The sequence below is a fragment of the Cuculus canorus genome, chromosome 3, assembly GCF_017976375.1.
Source record: "Cuculus canorus isolate bCucCan1 chromosome 3, bCucCan1.pri, whole genome shotgun sequence".
Lineage (NCBI taxonomy): Eukaryota > Metazoa > Chordata > Aves > Cuculiformes > Cuculidae > Cuculus > Cuculus canorus.
Window position 1 is genome coordinate 85,876,976 of NC_071403.1, and position 16,900 is coordinate 85,893,875.

General features: G+C 39.6%; 1 long non-coding RNA gene across 9 annotated transcripts in view; it reads right to left on the reverse strand.

Moving 5' to 3' along the window:
- LOC128851810 (uncharacterized) overlaps positions 1-16,900 on the reverse strand; it is a 126,620-nt gene that overhangs the window by 82,104 nt on the left and 27,616 nt on the right. For 3 of the 9 annotated variants that reach the window (XR_008449290.1, XR_008449294.1, XR_008449289.1), the window contains exons 2-3: positions 12,084-12,136; positions 11,790-11,963 (exon numbers count right to left, since the gene is read on the reverse strand). The exons of 2 other annotated variants lie outside the window; for them this stretch is intronic. This is a non-coding gene — a long non-coding RNA (uncharacterized LOC128851810). Of the gene's footprint in view, positions 1-11,789; positions 11,964-12,083; positions 12,137-13,415; positions 13,559-16,900 lie in introns of those variants that run through there. 4 more of the 9 variants (XR_008449295.1, XR_008449292.1, XR_008449291.1 and 1 more) reach the window with 3 other exon arrangements.

A 16,900-nucleotide genomic window follows, 5' to 3' on the forward strand; every position in this document is an offset into this window, starting at 1 on the left:
GCTGCTGATAAAGACCCCACAGAACACTATCAATATGACTTCAGCATTTTCTAGAAGTCATGTATATTGCCTAAAAAAATATATATATTTCCCATGAATATATTTGTTTCAAGCAGTTATAAACCAACTTTGGGCATCTCAACCAATGCATGGATTCTTGTTTTAAGGAGAGATGGAGACAATTTGGTTCTCTTTTTTACTTGGGAGCAGCACGGTTGCTGAAATCTCGATATGAATTCTGGGGGTTTGGTTGGTGTTATTTTTTTTTTTGACCATTTTTAAAATTGGTATTCTAATGCCATAGACAACTCTACTCCAAAACTTATCCTTACAGTGCGAGTGGGTGGATGTTCAGGGCAACTTCTACCCATGCAAGCTGAATACCTTAAGTCTGCAACAGACAAGTCATGGCATGTTTAACTGCAAATATTTAAGGAGTTACACTACCCAGGATCCCAACCACCAGAGATTACTGTGCCCACTGCAGAGTCAACAGATTGCAGCCTCTCTGCTGGTTGCTCTGAGACTCCCGCACAAAGTGTGGAGTCTCTCCTTACAAAGGTAACAGTTAAATTTTAGTATTGAAACCCAACACTGACTGGCACAGACCAAAATTCCAGCTTTCTAGATCTTATTTTTGAGCCTCTTCTCTTGGACACTTCTGAACAGACCATACAAGTCTTGATGTATCTCACAGTCCATCTGCCGTGACAATTTCTTTGTTTCACACATCAGCAACATAAAAGTTTGTATTTAAAATTTTGCAGCAGAGTGGTTGGCATATTGAGTTTCATGTGTGTTGTATTTTTCACTTAGCTGAGAAGTCACTTAATTACTGCATTTCTGAGAAAGTAAAAGTTTATGTGTTGTCTAGAACACACTAAGATTATTATTTAAAAAACTAATTCATAGGACGGCACCTGAAATCAGCAGATCAGGAGTGAAATTATTAGCAGAGATTCAAGGCAGACTTTAACTAGAATAACGTGTGTTCTCGATCTCCTCGGATTTTGTAGTCTGGAGGGAGATATCTGGCTAGATGGGATTTTGCACATCTGTCAGCTACATCAGAGATCCAAATGCAAAAGCCAGCATGTAAGAACATTATGTGGATTTGTGACCATCTCCTGAGGATTTCGGGTCCATAAACCAATGAATGGATTACAAAGAAACATAGTATTTTCATCTGTGACAGATAGTATTGCAACTCCAGAGCGGCTCACAATATTTAAAGGAAAACCATACCCATTCTCCACACACAGGCCCTGCTAAAAATGCAAACGGCAAGCATGAAGAAATTGGAAAACGAAGATATGTTTAGTTTCTTAGTATCTGAAAAACTAAATCTGCTTAGTATCTGAAAAAGTCCAGATTTCTATAGTCAGAACCAGGACAGTATTGGAGTTTTTTCCCTTTTGTATTTGTTCTGTATATGAATCCATGTAGAGAGAAATTGGTTCTGTACCCTGAACCACATTAGACACACGCAAAATTCACTAGGTGAGATGCAGTTCCTATTGACTTGGAATCAGATGACATTCAATAAGCAAACTATATGACCCTGTTTGTGGACATTTCCTATCAATCCATTCAATTAATCTCAAACTCTGCTTCAAGTATCTTACCGTGAGAACTGCTGAGCTTCAGATATATTTGGATGCTTTCAAGGAAGAATCCAGGAAATAGCAAGAGCAGATAAAACCGAATGAGTAGATCTGTTACAGAGCAGCATTTCAAATTGCTCACCCCCAAATTCAGCAAATTTGCTACTTTTATCTAGAGGAAAGCTGGGAAATTAAAATTCTAAGGGAATTTAAAATAGCAAACAGCAGTCAAACCACAAGGGAACAAGTGTGAAACATGCAGTTTCTGGTAGACAGGAGATTAGAAAAAGATAACTCTGGTAACAAACAAGGGAGTGAGATGACAGCACTCCCCAGTTCATGCAAACCTGTTCTTGCTCATGTAGACATGTGCACTGATGGCCTGCATTCCTTACAAAGGCCAGCACCAAATCTCTTCAGCACTTTGAACACCAGGTCCAGCTTTCAGTACTCTGCATGTTGGAGAGTGAGCTGCTAAGCATCACGTCTTCTCTTGGTTTCTTCAGCACGGGGACTATTAATGCAGTTCTCCATAAACATACACATACTGGAAAATCGCCTTCTCCCCTTTGATCACCTCTCTTTTCTTTATGAAGTCCATGCTTTTTACAGTGACAAAGGTCGCATTACGATCAAGGTGCTTGCTTTAGTGCACTTTTCTCAAACTGATTTTTCCTTTCAAGCCTAACAGCACACCCAGGCTCCTAAACAAGGACAAGGCATACCAGAAAAACAGCAGTTTGCTGGAGATTTTGGAGGATTTTACTCACCAGAGTGTCAAACACATCACTGTGCATATAGTTTACACCTGAAAAGCTAGGAAAGCAGAACATGAATTTACTTATTTATCCCTACAACATAAAAAATCTTAACCTGACCCACTGTATTATTCTGTGCATATCATCAGCCAGAGGGTTCTTTGTTTCTGTGGTCTCAGGGGAGCAGCACCATTAGAAGGAGTCCTATTTGTTTCCTTCAGATCTTGTTTGGAAAGGCAGTCATTTTAATTTGAAGCCAGAATTGACATTGTTTGCAGCATGACAAGACATTTTCTGTTTTGTGGGGTTTTTGTTGTTTTTTTTTTTCCTGAGTTCACCTGTTTATATTTAATAAAAATGCTCTTTTGTAACTCATGATGGGCTAGTGAATTCCCAAACCATTCAAAATACTTTAAAGTTCTTTTGGGACATAGCCAGATACTTAATATTGTATTACATTTTATAGTTGTCACTTAATCAAGCTATTTAATATTATAGTACATTTTAAAACTGTCACTTAATCACATTTTCTTGACCCTTTTATGTGAATTAAAGATCACTGTAGATAAAAAATGGCATGCTTTAGTTTAAATAGATTCAGTATGTCCAGTTTGACAGTTACTTCTGAGACATTAAAAGAATTTTCTGTGATTAATGTGACCCCCACACGTTACATAGTATAATGTTCCATTTCTTCAACCATTAGAGGAAACGGCATTAGACAGAAGGAGCCAAAACTTATCCAACTGTATGTAAAGCTAAGAAAGCCTAAAGATAATGTACAGCTATGCGTGGTGTATTATGAGACTGAGTTAAACCAACTGAGTACTTTCAGTTTCCTTACAATTTAAGTACAAAAAAAAATGTTTAGTAATAACACAGTAAGCCCACATTCCACAACAAAATAAAGCATCTTACTGAAGCTTGCTCAGAAAGCAATAAATGCACTTTATGCCATGATGGGTGAACAGGACTACCTGTGCTTAGTATAAATGATTGATAGCCAGGCATTCTAATTTTGGAAGAAATCTTACATACACATTTACTCATGAGAGCAAAAAAGTACATAAGACACGTCCATCTTCAGAATGGCAACCATCATCATTTTATGCGGTTGATTCAGAACTGCCTCACTGAAAGATTTTATGTTTTTAAGTCATACATAGTAAATTACATTCTCTTATAGGCATGTCTTAAACTGCTGTCTTTTTCTGTAGCCTTGGTCCTCAGATCCAATAAAATTCATTGAACTCTAATCATTCTTCCTTTGTACCTTAATCTCAGATCAGATGTACCATGTTTGTTAACAGCTGAGACTATAAGTGCTGCCCATTCTTAGAGCATTCTGTGTGTTTTTCGTGATAGTTTAATTAGAATAAATACTCTTTTTAATCCACGAGGTAGGACAATAACATTGATCTTTCATTTGACGGAAAATTTGTTCGATAACAAAACAGGATTTAGTGTAACCAAATCAGCAACATTAATTTAGTTTGGATAGTCAATTGAAAATGGTGTGTATACAGTACCTCTGCAAACAATGAAGAGTGGGCTGACATAATCAAGACATGAGAAGGGCCTGCACAGAAATCAGGATGTTGCTGCAGGCGAAGAATAGGTCAAAATTACTTACAGAGCTGCAATATGGGCATAAAAGTGTCTCTCTTTGAAAATGTGGGCACACTGAGAAAAGAAGGCCATTAACAGGGTCTACCAAACACAACTGCTGCCTCCCACTCATTCCCCCCAGAAAGATATTTTGTTAACCTAAATTTTGCACGTAGGATAGTCTTTGCCTTCTCCTGAGAGAAGCAAACCAGATTTTGCACAGGACTACCAGCAGCATGGGAAGAAGACACTCCTTCAAACTCCTTCTACTCCTTCCAAGAGCAGACATCATCTCAACCATTTCCAACTGCCCTTCATACCAGCCACACTGGCACTGGCAGAGTACCTGATAGAAGGAAAGCCTCAACACCTCTGGCAATGGCTTACCTATGCCCTACTCCTATGACATTTAATAGAGCATCTAAAGAGTAAGCTACAATCATGAAGAGCAGCAGAAAACGAGATGCACACTTTTCCCTTCATCCAAAAGAAATTATAGTCATCTAGATCAATTGAAGAGCTCAGCGAACATGAGCTGCAGAATCTCCAAATTAATATACCTTGTTCCTCTAGCATGGATGTCGCAGACTGGTGGTTTACAGTGCTTCAACACAAGCACAGCAGTAAAGAGGACAGGTATTGCTACTACCAGTAGGTAAATGGATATTCTACTTTTCCCTTCACCTATTCTTTTCCTTCCTGTTTATCATCAGCATTCTTGGATCTTTACTTCAATTAGATTGTATGCTCCCTGGGACATAAACAGGGTCCTTATTGTGTCTTCAAAAAGCATCATCGCAAGGGGCCAAAACTGTGTCACTGCTGCTTGGAGCCTTTGGGCACAATATTACTAAATCGCCCTTCAACTGCAACCCAAAATTATAGGCATGCTGCGTGCAGTATTTTGTAAGCCATTGTTTTGCAACATGGAAATATGCAAGTGAACATGATACTTGAACAACATAATTCATTTTCCATTCATGAGCCACAATGGGTATCTCATGGCACTGTTTGCTCTTCAGTTTCAAATGTGAACTTGCATACAAAGCCAAGCAAATGAGCTTTCCTTCATGTTGTTTTGTTAAGCTCTTGGACTACATTCTAAGCCCTAGAAGAAAGAATTACAATTTCTGTTGTCTCACAAAAGCAGTGAAATTCCCAGAGAACTGAAGAAATCAGTCTTAGACTGTGTATGAAAACAGCAGTAAGCTCCCTGCACGACCTCTCACTATGTCTTCTACTGCTTTTCTTATCATTCCTCATGCCAGCACTGCGTTCGTGTTCAAAAGGGAAAGTTAAGTTTTACAGCTACATCCCGTAAAAACCCTCATCTTAACTTTTGGAGAATATCCTTAATGACCTTATTGGTCTAAAAAGTTTAAAGACAGCTTTGTTTTAATTTCTCTTTAGCTTCTCACTCAATATCCCATGTATGACATTATTATAATTCTTCTACAGGCTTTATACTTGCCAACTCCTCTCATATTCTATTGTTCTTGGGCTAATCTTTCCTTTTGTATTAATGAAGTCTTTTGAAGTATCTCTTCAAATCTTCAACTAGATTCCTTTGTGACTACCCCCTCGCCCTCCTTCCCCAAACCTGATAGGGTATTTTTATCATGAAAATTACTACTACTTCCCCTGCTGCTGGCATTGTACCGTCAGCTCTAAAATGTTCTATTATTATTTCTGATCTTAAGCTGCTTTCTACTGACCCAGGAATACTGGCAAATTACTGACCTATAGCCAAGATTTTATAGGGAAGGTCTTGCATCAAGTGGTAGCCTTTCAAGTGCTTAACCACCTAGTAATAATCTTTATGACAAATGGCCTTCTGGGTTGCAGTTATGCCTAGCTTGCTTGCTATGCATAGTGCTAAGAGAGTGTCCCTTAAAGTGGTCAATGACTTTTTATAGAACCATACCTTGAGTATCATGTCAGCTCTTATCCACCTTGCTATTAGCACACCACTAGGCACTGCAGATCATGGTAACCCCTTCTGACCGTATGCCAAGTTATAAAACACAGGGTGATTTGTTCAATCTAAAGACATCAACTTGTCACTCTGCAACATCGTTCATCTGCATTGAGCAACGTGCATCGTCTTCTCGTGATCAATGCAGAGCCTACTGCTCCTGAATGTTACTGCAGCTAATCATTAAGACCAATTTAAATGTTAAGAGTACTGACACTCCTTTCACCCACTTTATGCAAAGAATTAATTCCTATACCTACAATTTGGCTTTTTTTTTTTTTTCTGTGAATCAGTCTTTTTTTTTCTCTTTCTGCTCCATTTTCACAGTGCCTCAGGTGCAATGCAGTGGTTTAAAGTAACGCTTTTAGCAATAGGAAGCATTTGCAAGTAGCAATTTTCCAGGGGTTTTTTTGGGTCATATCCTTCAATCAAGAGGATGCCTAAAATTACTGTAAATTAGAAATCAACACTATAAGCCAAGAAGCAACACGAAGCAAAAAGTTCCTTAGCGGGTCTTTTCCTGGTCACACAGCTGAGTAGAAACACTACAGGCAAATAACTTTTCACCTCCTAACCACAATCAGTTGCTTTTAAAAATTGCCTCATTATGACCAGAGATTTTGTCATGGTTTTCAGCAGAAAAAAAACCAACAAAAAACCAGAAACAAACACAGATGACAAGGACCGCAACAGATGTCTTTGTTTCATGCAATGATCCTCCCTATGTGGATAAAGAACCACAGTCAAAAGTGGACTTTTTTGCTGAAATGGGAATATTGAGGGAGGAGGCGGCTGACAATATTTGTTCTCTTAATTAGAAAATCTTCAGCAGAAGATAAACTGATTTTCTCTAACCTGGCCTCCAATTGTCAGTAAGAATTTTTACCAAAAATATAGAACAATGACGTTTAAAAAATGACTTCTTAATGTTATGTTATATTTATATCCATTTGGGCTACTTGCAATATTTGCTGTGCTTAATCTAAAAGATGAGAAAAACATCACACATGAATGACAAACATATGCCAAATGCCCTGTTTGAATAATCCTACTCTCTCATATGCCCAGAAGCACAAGACCCTTTGCATATCCTCAGCATTCCCTAACACAACTTAATTCAAGCCAAACAGCAAGTCTTTCTGCTCTCAAATTAACTCCTAGTCTCATCTCACAAAAGAATAAATTAAAAGGGAGTCTGCAGACTTCTCTAAGCTTATGCAAAGAGACTCAGGCAGAACCAAGAGCAGAATGCAGAAATCTGCTGGCTCCAGCAAAACCAGCCCGAGTCAGATGAAAGCTCCAAACTCGTAGGTCAGGTTGTTGGCCATTATATTTCTTTAGTCCATCCTCACTGAGACATATTACAGGTGACAGTTTCATTTGCACACTCAACATTATTCTGAGACTGCTCTCTGGAAGCTGGTGGGAGCTTCACAACTGAAACACATTTGAAAACACACACATGTGCAATTTTGATGCTCCAAAGGTGAGCTTCAAACAGTAAGTGCATGAGCCAATGGACTCCAACCAAAGCCAACATTTGCTCATGGCAGAAAGCTATTCACTGCTGCACTGAGGATGTGCCTCTAACCTTGTACACAGTCAATGTTGGTGAGGGAGGGGAGCAAGCTGAATATTATAAACTGCTGCCTCAGGAATATCATGTACATATTTAATCATAATAAAAAATGATCTGCAAGTAATTGTAGTCATTACTACATCTGCTTAGAGCTGTGGTTAATCATTATGTATGAGTGAATTAAATCAAATTCAGTATCATGGGCCTGATCCTAGAATTTTTTGAGTAAACTCACCTCATATTAATAACCTCCTAAGTGTAGTCAGTCGTTTGCTTCAACGTTTGCTTATGTTTCTTACATAAGGAGTCTTTCAACCCTTCCTGACTTTACCTTTAAATGCTAATTAAAACATAACTGTAAAAACATAAGAAAGTAGAGTCAAACATAGATTCCAAAAAGTAGGAAATTGATTTTTTTGAGGCTGCTCTTTTGTCTATAAAGACATTGAAGGAGCAGAGAGAAAGATGTCTCAATGTGGAATTTGAATAATGGAAAAGGCACAGCCTTCCAGGATGAAACATTGAGTTCAAATTCCTTCCTTTTCTCACTAAATCCTGGGCATCGGCATGGTTCTAGAGGCACAGGTGTAATTTATAGCACAGAGGGGGAAAGTCAAACCCTGACTCATGTAGATAGGAAATAAACTGTTTACAAAAGCTGCTGAAGGGAAGAGCTGGAGCCAAAATCAAACTAGATCAATAACCAGATGAACTATTAGTAAAAGAAATAAATTATTTGTTAATTTTTTTCTCTGACATCTGTGCCAAACACCAGAGACTGAATTTTAGCATATCATCATGAAAATCTATCCAAGAGCCAAACAAAGTTTTTGCTCCAATAGTCTTGTGCTGACTTCTATGTATGTTTGAAATGAGGAGTAAGAACTGAGGTCTTACTCAGATCCCAGACAGAAGTACTCTTGGTGAACACAGCAAGTTTTCCCCTTCTTACAGACAATGGTCCAAGCAAGGTATCATGCTTTTCCAAAGATGCAGGAAAGTAATGGAATTTGGTCTGAATTATTCCTCACATGCCCTTGGTGAGGTCACAAGAAAATATGCTACAATCTAAGTTTAGGTGATATTTATTCTGTCTTTTCCATAGTGAAAATTCCAATGGATAGAGTGTTGAGGGCAGCTGGAGCAAGATGAAACCACAGTTGGACTGTCAGAGAGCAAAGACGGAGATGTGGCTTGTGGCAGAGGCACAGCAGAGGCATGGGGACACACTTAGGCAGTGGGAGAGCAGCTGATTACACACTGCGCAGAGATAGCTCATCAGATTTATCTCCTTACATCTCCTTTCATGGGGAGCAAACCACAAAAAAGGTGGCTTGAACTTAGCTTTTATGCTTCTGTACTTTTGTCCTCTGTCCAGAGTATCTCTAAATGGGATGTTAACAGAAGTTACAATGGAAACAGAGGAATATTTAAGACAGGCAAAGTAGATGTGGGTCCATGCATCACACATGTGAAGATAAGACATCCTCTACAGACACTAATCTCCTTATCACCCACATCTACACACGTACACTCTCACTACTAACATAGGTAACTGAGTGCAGTAACACAAATGATTATTTTTTTCTCTCCTGAAACACAGACGAGCTGATAAGCATAGTTAAAAGATGACAGTCATTTTTCCAAAGAGAAGTGAGAACAACAACAAAAAATTTTGTGAGAGTTATGATAACAACGTAAGAAAGCAATTACTAGAGAAACTCTGATAAACAAGGAGCTTACATTTTTAAATGCCTTAAAAACAGTACAAATAAATCTAAATTTGAATAGAATTCAATGTACAATTGAACTGAAAGGGAAAAAATTCAACCAAATTGTTAAACTTCCACTACAGAAATTGTAAGTCATTTATCTAGATAGACCTACAAAATAAATAAAATGGCAGGAAAAAGGATTGAACTTTTGCTGTCAGTAAGAAACCCAAATCATGGATAAGAGTATTAACGAATGCTGTGTAAAAAGCTCTGCAAAACATCCTCCAGTGAACAGGAACTAATGACAGATGAATGTGCACATGTAATTGAACATGCAGAAAAGAAAACCAATGTCCCAAAAAGGGAAATAGAAAAGCTATCAAGAGCACTGCCTCATGATAACATCCACAAGCTGAGACATACAAGGAGAGAAGGCAAATTACCAAAAATGCATCCTGTCACACAAAACAAAATACATGTTTGGGTCTACATGCATTCTTCATAAGATTATCAAGGGAGCCTATGTCACAGACAGTCATGAGGAATGCTGGCAGAAACACTTGAACATATAAAGCTCGCCTGGTTTTGAGTTTCATTTCCAACATTGGGCCCCATGTTGTTCCCATCTTAATTGATAGCAAACTTTCCTTTCACTTCACAGAAAACAGGATTGGGCCCTTGCAATATAGTTTGCTCACAAAGGGTTAAAATATTAAAGCATAGCAAACCCCTTGATGTGCACCTCAGCCCAAAGCCAAGCCACCCTGAAGAAGTGATCCCTTTTGCATCCCACACCACACAAAATAGGATTTTCCTGGCTGTGTTTTGTGTTAAGTTGTTGGGCTAAGCTAAATCAAAAGTCAAGCAGAGCAAACCCACACAAACTAAAAATCAAATGAAATTTCACACTCCACCTGCAAATTGAAGCAGCCCTATGCAAAGGTACTTTCAGAAGACAAAGCCAGCACACCTTTTAGGAATAAGCAGAAAGTAGAGCATATTTGTAACAGACGAATTGGAAGCGCATCAAGGTACTGGATGAAAACACTTTTTGAACGTAAGGCAAGTAAACAGTAGGAATAGGTTAGAAGGCTAAATCATTTCTAGCCACAACTTAAAGAAGACTTCATTGTAAAAATATCCTTTTTTAACTCTTCTCTTCCAAGCACACATCACAACTTTGTCTCTGTTTGTTTTTAGTCCCTATTTCAAAAGCAGCATTTGCTGTAACAGCTCATTTTTTCATGCAAAATACTGCATCTAATTGCGGAAATATGTCATTCCCTCCTCTCCGCCACATGGCATGAGTTAATGATGATGAATGAAAGTAATAAAACCCAAATCTTTTTCAAACTAAAGCTCCTGTTAAATTACTGGAAATTATATGTGTGCGTCTACAATGAGGACACTGCGGAAGGTCAAAGATCTTGCTTCCTGCCTTTGGACAAACTATTCAACAGGCAGCTTGACTGAACCTGCACAGACACGTTTCTGCTGAGATCTGGGGGAACCACCTAAGAAAAGCAGCTTAGTTTAAGGCTGGTGATTTCATTACAGTGTTTCTCTCCCTCCCCATGGAACAGTAAATTTCATTCACTGCAGCCTAGGACCTGCCCCGCATGTCCATGCAAGCTATTTCTGCATGTTCAAGACTGGGGGCTGGAACAGTAATATACCATCTGATATGATACATTCTTAGTGAAGGTCCCAAATTCCCTAACACAAAACTTTATTCTGCGGCATTGATACAAAGCAGAAGGAATACAGCAAGTTTAGAGTGAGACGCTGCCTCTCTCATTCACTCTGAATCACACCTGATTTCTCCAGTCGTTCCACTAAGAAGATAGGGAAAGGTTCTACTCAATACAAACACCAGTGGCAATACGAACTCCTTCCTTTTCTGAAAACTCTGTTTCCAGTTCTGCACACTGCAAACTGCATCAGCTTATTGCTGTTCTCCCCATTCATTCATTTCCTCATTTTTGCTTAACTGGCCAGCAGTGCTGCTGCCCCTTCTTTTCCTCTGAGCATTCGGACACCATGTTCTCCCTTTTTATCCCCCAGCTCATCCACATCTCTCCTCAGAGTCTTATTATCTCACTCCCTTTCATCATCAATTCATTAAGGTTTCATTGTTTTTGTCTTCCTACGATGCTGATCTCCCTCTCTCTACGCTTCCCTCTTATGCTTCGTTTTACAGATGGACCATGGAAGACGCAGAAAGGGAACATAAGGAGAGGAATTCCTAATAACTTCCCTTAACATATTTCCTTCTCACAGATGAATTCGAATGCTTTGAATCCTGGACTGGTGTAAAGCAAGGAGTAACTTTGCACATCAGCATAGGTTATTTTTGCAATAAAAAAGTATTTGTAGTACCAACCTTACTAGCAGCAAAGCAAAACTTGCCACCCTTGCAAGTTTTATTTCTCTCTCTTTCCAAGAAAAACAGTTTGTAGAATTGAAAAATGCATAGGATTGGAAACATCCGTTTTCAGAAACAAAAGAGCTAAATTCTGCCACTCATGTTCACAGTGAGGGCTAACTTACTCTCTAAGTAGTGCTCATTTCATCTTGTTGGAACCATCAAGGAATCGTGTGTAATTCAACTCTTCATTCCACTCATTGCTTCACCATGCAGCGCAGACTAGGGAAGTACGACACAGCTCAAAGCATGAAATAAAGCAGGGAGGCTCCCATTGTGATAAGTCAGTAAAGGAATGACTGAAAGTGAAAGAAGGTGCAACGAATGAGTGGAAGTGGGTTTAATCTGCATGTTGACACCAGTTACAAGGGTTAGAAAACAAATACATCTAATTTTTTTACTCTTCTTTTGCAAAATACCTTATAAAATGTCATCCTGTGGGATGCACATCCACCCGCTCCAGTAAGTTTCACTGTATAGGAGAGAACAGGCAGAGGTGTTATTAGCAGCTAAATAATATTGGGGTACAAGTCACACATTTTCCATAGGACTCATGCAACCATGAAAGCAAGAAGCTAAATGTCTCCCATCTGTTTCAGACTTTGCTAGTTCACACTTGGCTTTCAGATACTGTGTTTGGGACAATTCTCCAGAGTTCCCATGTCACCACCACACTACTGAAAATTACTAACCAATTTCTCACTCCGAGGAAGCCGCTGAATTTTGATCCTGAGCACAAATAAAAGGGGAATGAAATCTCACAGAGCCACTCAGGATGGTATTTTGCTGACTATTTTTTAATGCAATGGACACCCAGAAATTTTAACAATCTCCATCACCATTTTCAAAAAGAAAATCTCTAAGGGATGAAAGACAACTAAATACATAACACCTCTGCAAGCACAGTCCTGATCTTAAAGTTTAAGACTAGGTTTTCGGTTCCACAGTTTTGCATGGAGCTTACAAATATCATACAGAATACATCAAGGATTTCTGGCATCCTATGTCCACAAACAGAGCCATGTGTTAGAATGGGATTAAATCCATTTGCAAGGCTGCATGCTCTTTTGAAAGAAGCATACTCTAAGATCTAGCGCTTTGCAGGTCGAGAGAAATAGTCTTATCTCATAGCTAGGGGTACCTCTGCTGAACATAGGTTTTCTTAGCAGACAAATGACACCAACTTAAAGGAATAGATTTCATAACCAAAGCTGGGCCATGTGAGCTTTAACATATTAGCTGAAAATTTATTAGAACATGTCCTCATTTACTAAGCTTCTGGGAACGTTTCCACAATTAAAAAACAAAACAAAACAAGTTGAAAATAATTGTGAACATACTGACAACAGTTGGTAGCTTTCAAAACAACTTACAATGCCATCTCCAGACCTTCAAAACCTCTCCCACAGTGACACTCCATTACTATCCTACACTGATGCTCATGGAGGTTCCCTCCATTCCCCTGCCCAAATCTATCTACAGAAGTCCTAAGGAAAAGTATATACACAAACTCTATGCCATGTTTAAGAGTCACACTAAGGCACTAAGAGGGGAGTATTCCAGTTCTTTGCTAAGTAACCTGCTTCAGTCACATGGCATGGGCTATGAGCATTATCATGACCAGCGCAGATGCAATAATTCACATAAACGTAGAATACATTTATAGAGAAATCATATTTGTGGCTACTACTGTTAAAAAGGAACTGTAGTGAAGCTATAGCATAAGCATTCCTGATGAAATCATGACTTACCATTAAAAAACCCATAGGATCAACTCAGGAGAAGGGCAGTATGTGACACCAAGAAAACCATTTTGTAACTTTATCTCATTCATACAGATATCGGAGACAGCTGCTGAGAAGGAGGAACCTCAAATCCTGAAATTGCCTCCTCTAGGACCTCTGAAAAATGAAGACGAGAAGCTGCCACAGAACCACAATTCAGCTTCGGCATGTTCTACAGCTCATCTGTTGCAAACCAGGATTTTCTTACTGTACTGACTCAAATCTGTCAGCTTGCCCTTCTCTGCTTATACAAGATTGCCAGCTGCAGTCACCCCATTGCCTTGATACTAGCTGGGTCCAGGCACAGGCTAAAGAAGGTCTAGCAGGGAATGCTTCCCAGATCTGAAGTCTGCTATTCTGTCATCTTCCTGGTGGAGAAAGCAGGAAGAGAAAGAAAAGGGAAAGGCTAAGCAGAACACGCATTAATTACACTGCAGATCTAGCTGCTGAGAATGATGCAGTAACTCTGTGAGCAAGAACACAATGCTTCAAGAAAAACAGATTTTTTTTTTCCTCTGTCCTACATAGTATTCAGGTGTGGTTCCTTCACCCATTAATGCTTCCAGGTCTGATATTTTTTCTCCTCTACCTTCTTATTTGATGTTTCTTACTTTGTTTTTAATTTTATTATACCTCCGCATCTCTCACTTATCACCTAAACAGTCTTAGTAGCAGAGAGAGGAAACTACCAGCGCCTCTTCACAGGAGAAGTAGGTTGATCATCTCTCCTTTAGCATTACTTGGAACCTCTAGGCTTCCCTCATACGGATGTCTTTCCTCCTCAGTCTCCATGATTTTGTTCTGTCATTCTTTCTTTCCTTCATTTCACAAATTGCCTTTATGGCTTCTGCTTCTGCTACTGACATCTTCAAAGTACTATGTGGCACAGAATATTTCTCATTCTGCACTTGGACAAAGCTCATTGACTGGAGAAGGGTTTGGTAAACCACAGAACATATGTGGTTAGATGCTTTTACTTGACCTTGAACTCCTTGCTTAGGGGTGTGTCTTTGTAGGATCAGAGTTACAGCATCTGCAGTCTTGGGCATCTCCTGTTTCGAGTCTGAAGAGGACTCAGAGGAAAGCTGAGATTTAATCTGAGATGTCAGGGAGCTGAGATCTCATTTGAAGAGATCGAGACGAAGCAAGCCTGACCAACCTACTTTGCATTCTCCAAAGATAAGCACAGTTCAGCAAACACTCCAGCTGTCTCACAGCTGAGGCTGCTCAGCACAGGAAAAGTAAAACCAGAACACCTGCACCTAGAAGAGTGCCCTGCATGGACAGAGAAAGGCCATTTCTAAAACCAGAAGCAGGCAACTTTCACCTGGTTGCAAGATATTTACCATTTGTGCACAAGTTTTGGATAGCTGCAACCTCATGATGTCCAGAGCATTTCAGGAAATGTGGAGGGGAAAAACACATGGGGCAGAAGGCTCACTTCTGGCTTCTTCATGACTAACATCATGAAACTCTAGAGGCATGAATCACCAGTCAGTTCCAGGGGTGCTGAGCTGTGAAGTCTCCATGACTGGCACCCACAGAGACACAATTTGAGTTGAATAGATATCTCTGAGAAGGACTGCAGTGAATGATGTAACACTTCCACAGATGGCACAGTCACAAGGATTAAACAGTTATGACCAGCTTAACTGAGAAAGTGAAGAATGTGTGCCCAGGGTGATAAAATACACCCACAAAGTTGAGAAAAACACACATATTCTGAGTTTTAGACATATGGGTTATCAAAGATAAGTGAGACCTCACCAGAAAACGATCTGTTAGCAGAAACCTAAGGCAGTTGGTTAGTTTCTGAACTTTGACTCACAGATTCCCATATGGTCACAGTTTGCTAGAGAGGAAAAAAAAATGAGATCTTTTAGCACAGTGAGTATGGTCCACTCAAATGGTTTCTCCTCTCCATTCCTGACCCCATTTAAAAGCTACCTTAAATATTTCTAGGGACCCATTGGTCCATTAAAAAAAAAAAAAAGGCTCAAGAAAATATAATCTTTCAAGGGCTGACATTACCTAGTTCCCAGCACAGCTACACACTAGTTGCAGTGAAATGCAACAACCTGATGGGAATTAGAAAGCTGTCTTTTAACTGCCATTATTATCTCTAAAGCCTCTCTAATAGCAATCCCAGAATAAAGGTTTAAAGAAAAATCATTTTAATGGAGGTCCCAGTACTACATTTTTATATTGCACCAAGTCAAGCTATTGATTAGCTTTACATTAATTTTAAAAGCACAAAGAATTTGTCATGATTTTTCTCCCTTTGATATCAATGCCCATCAGCGATTGCATCAGTTTTCTGCTGAGCTGCCAAGCAGAGTTAAATGATGATGTGCTTCCTCTCCCTGACTCTTGATTCCAGCTTGGTTCAGCAATCTCCACCAGCCACTTCCTGTCTCCCCTATTGCACAGTCTGGCACTTATTTCAGACAAGTCAATATGTTTAAATTATATCTGTCCCAGGCATAATTAATCATAAAGCTTTCTGCTTTGTAATGTTATTTGAATTTCTGCTTGGTGTTTGCAAGTAGAAAGCAAAAGTAAAGTTCAATTGTGAAAATCAAACCACTCCCCCTGCCTCTTCATTGAATTGGAGCTTCTTGGATTTCAGAGTAAGAGAAGATTATTCGGGAAGTTTCTGTTCTCCAGCAGTTCAAAATTAGGTCATTGAACTCTAGTAGGCTCATAATGGGTGGGAAAATGAATCCAAGGAAAATAGACAGTGTTATCATCTACTACACGCAGAGGTACTTAGTATGGAACCAGCCTGGAAGCACACAGGTAGGTTTTTGACATTAAGCAGAGTCTGATGTTCTGTGAGTAAGGGAAAGAACTTAGAGGTGTTGTGCAAGAGACCCACCTTTGAGTCACAGCTCTATCTCTGTGACCATTATCCTCCAGGGCATGCAGTAATTTATAGCCAGTACAGGCCAGCAGTAAATTACTACCCCTCCATCCTCCTCAACTTCTAGAAAGGAAACAAATACACAAGTAACATTTTCTTCTTCCTGGGCTCTCAGCTTGAAGGTCTGGAATACCCTCCCACAGTGGCAGAATGGGAACCTTCCCTTTTGTGCAAGAGCAAAAAGGATACAGCATGCAACAACCATCTGCTTAGGTAAGATATCTCCCTCCCCGAGCATGCACAGAAGGAGCTCAGGATACAACAATGGCACAGCACTCCCACAGCTGAAACTCCTCACAAACCCACCAGTACTTGCTCCTCTTGCATGGGGCCTCTGCTGAACTCAGCATAGTAGCACACTCAAGAGTATAGCCTACAAAATCCGCCTCAAACCACTAGGATTGTTCTTTAGCTCGGTGGGTTGCAGGGGGCTTGAGACGTGCCATTCCCATCCAGCACAAGGCTCCAGCTGGCACCCACTTCAATCCTCCCATAGTCAATATTTCCAAAACCAATTGCTCATCTTACA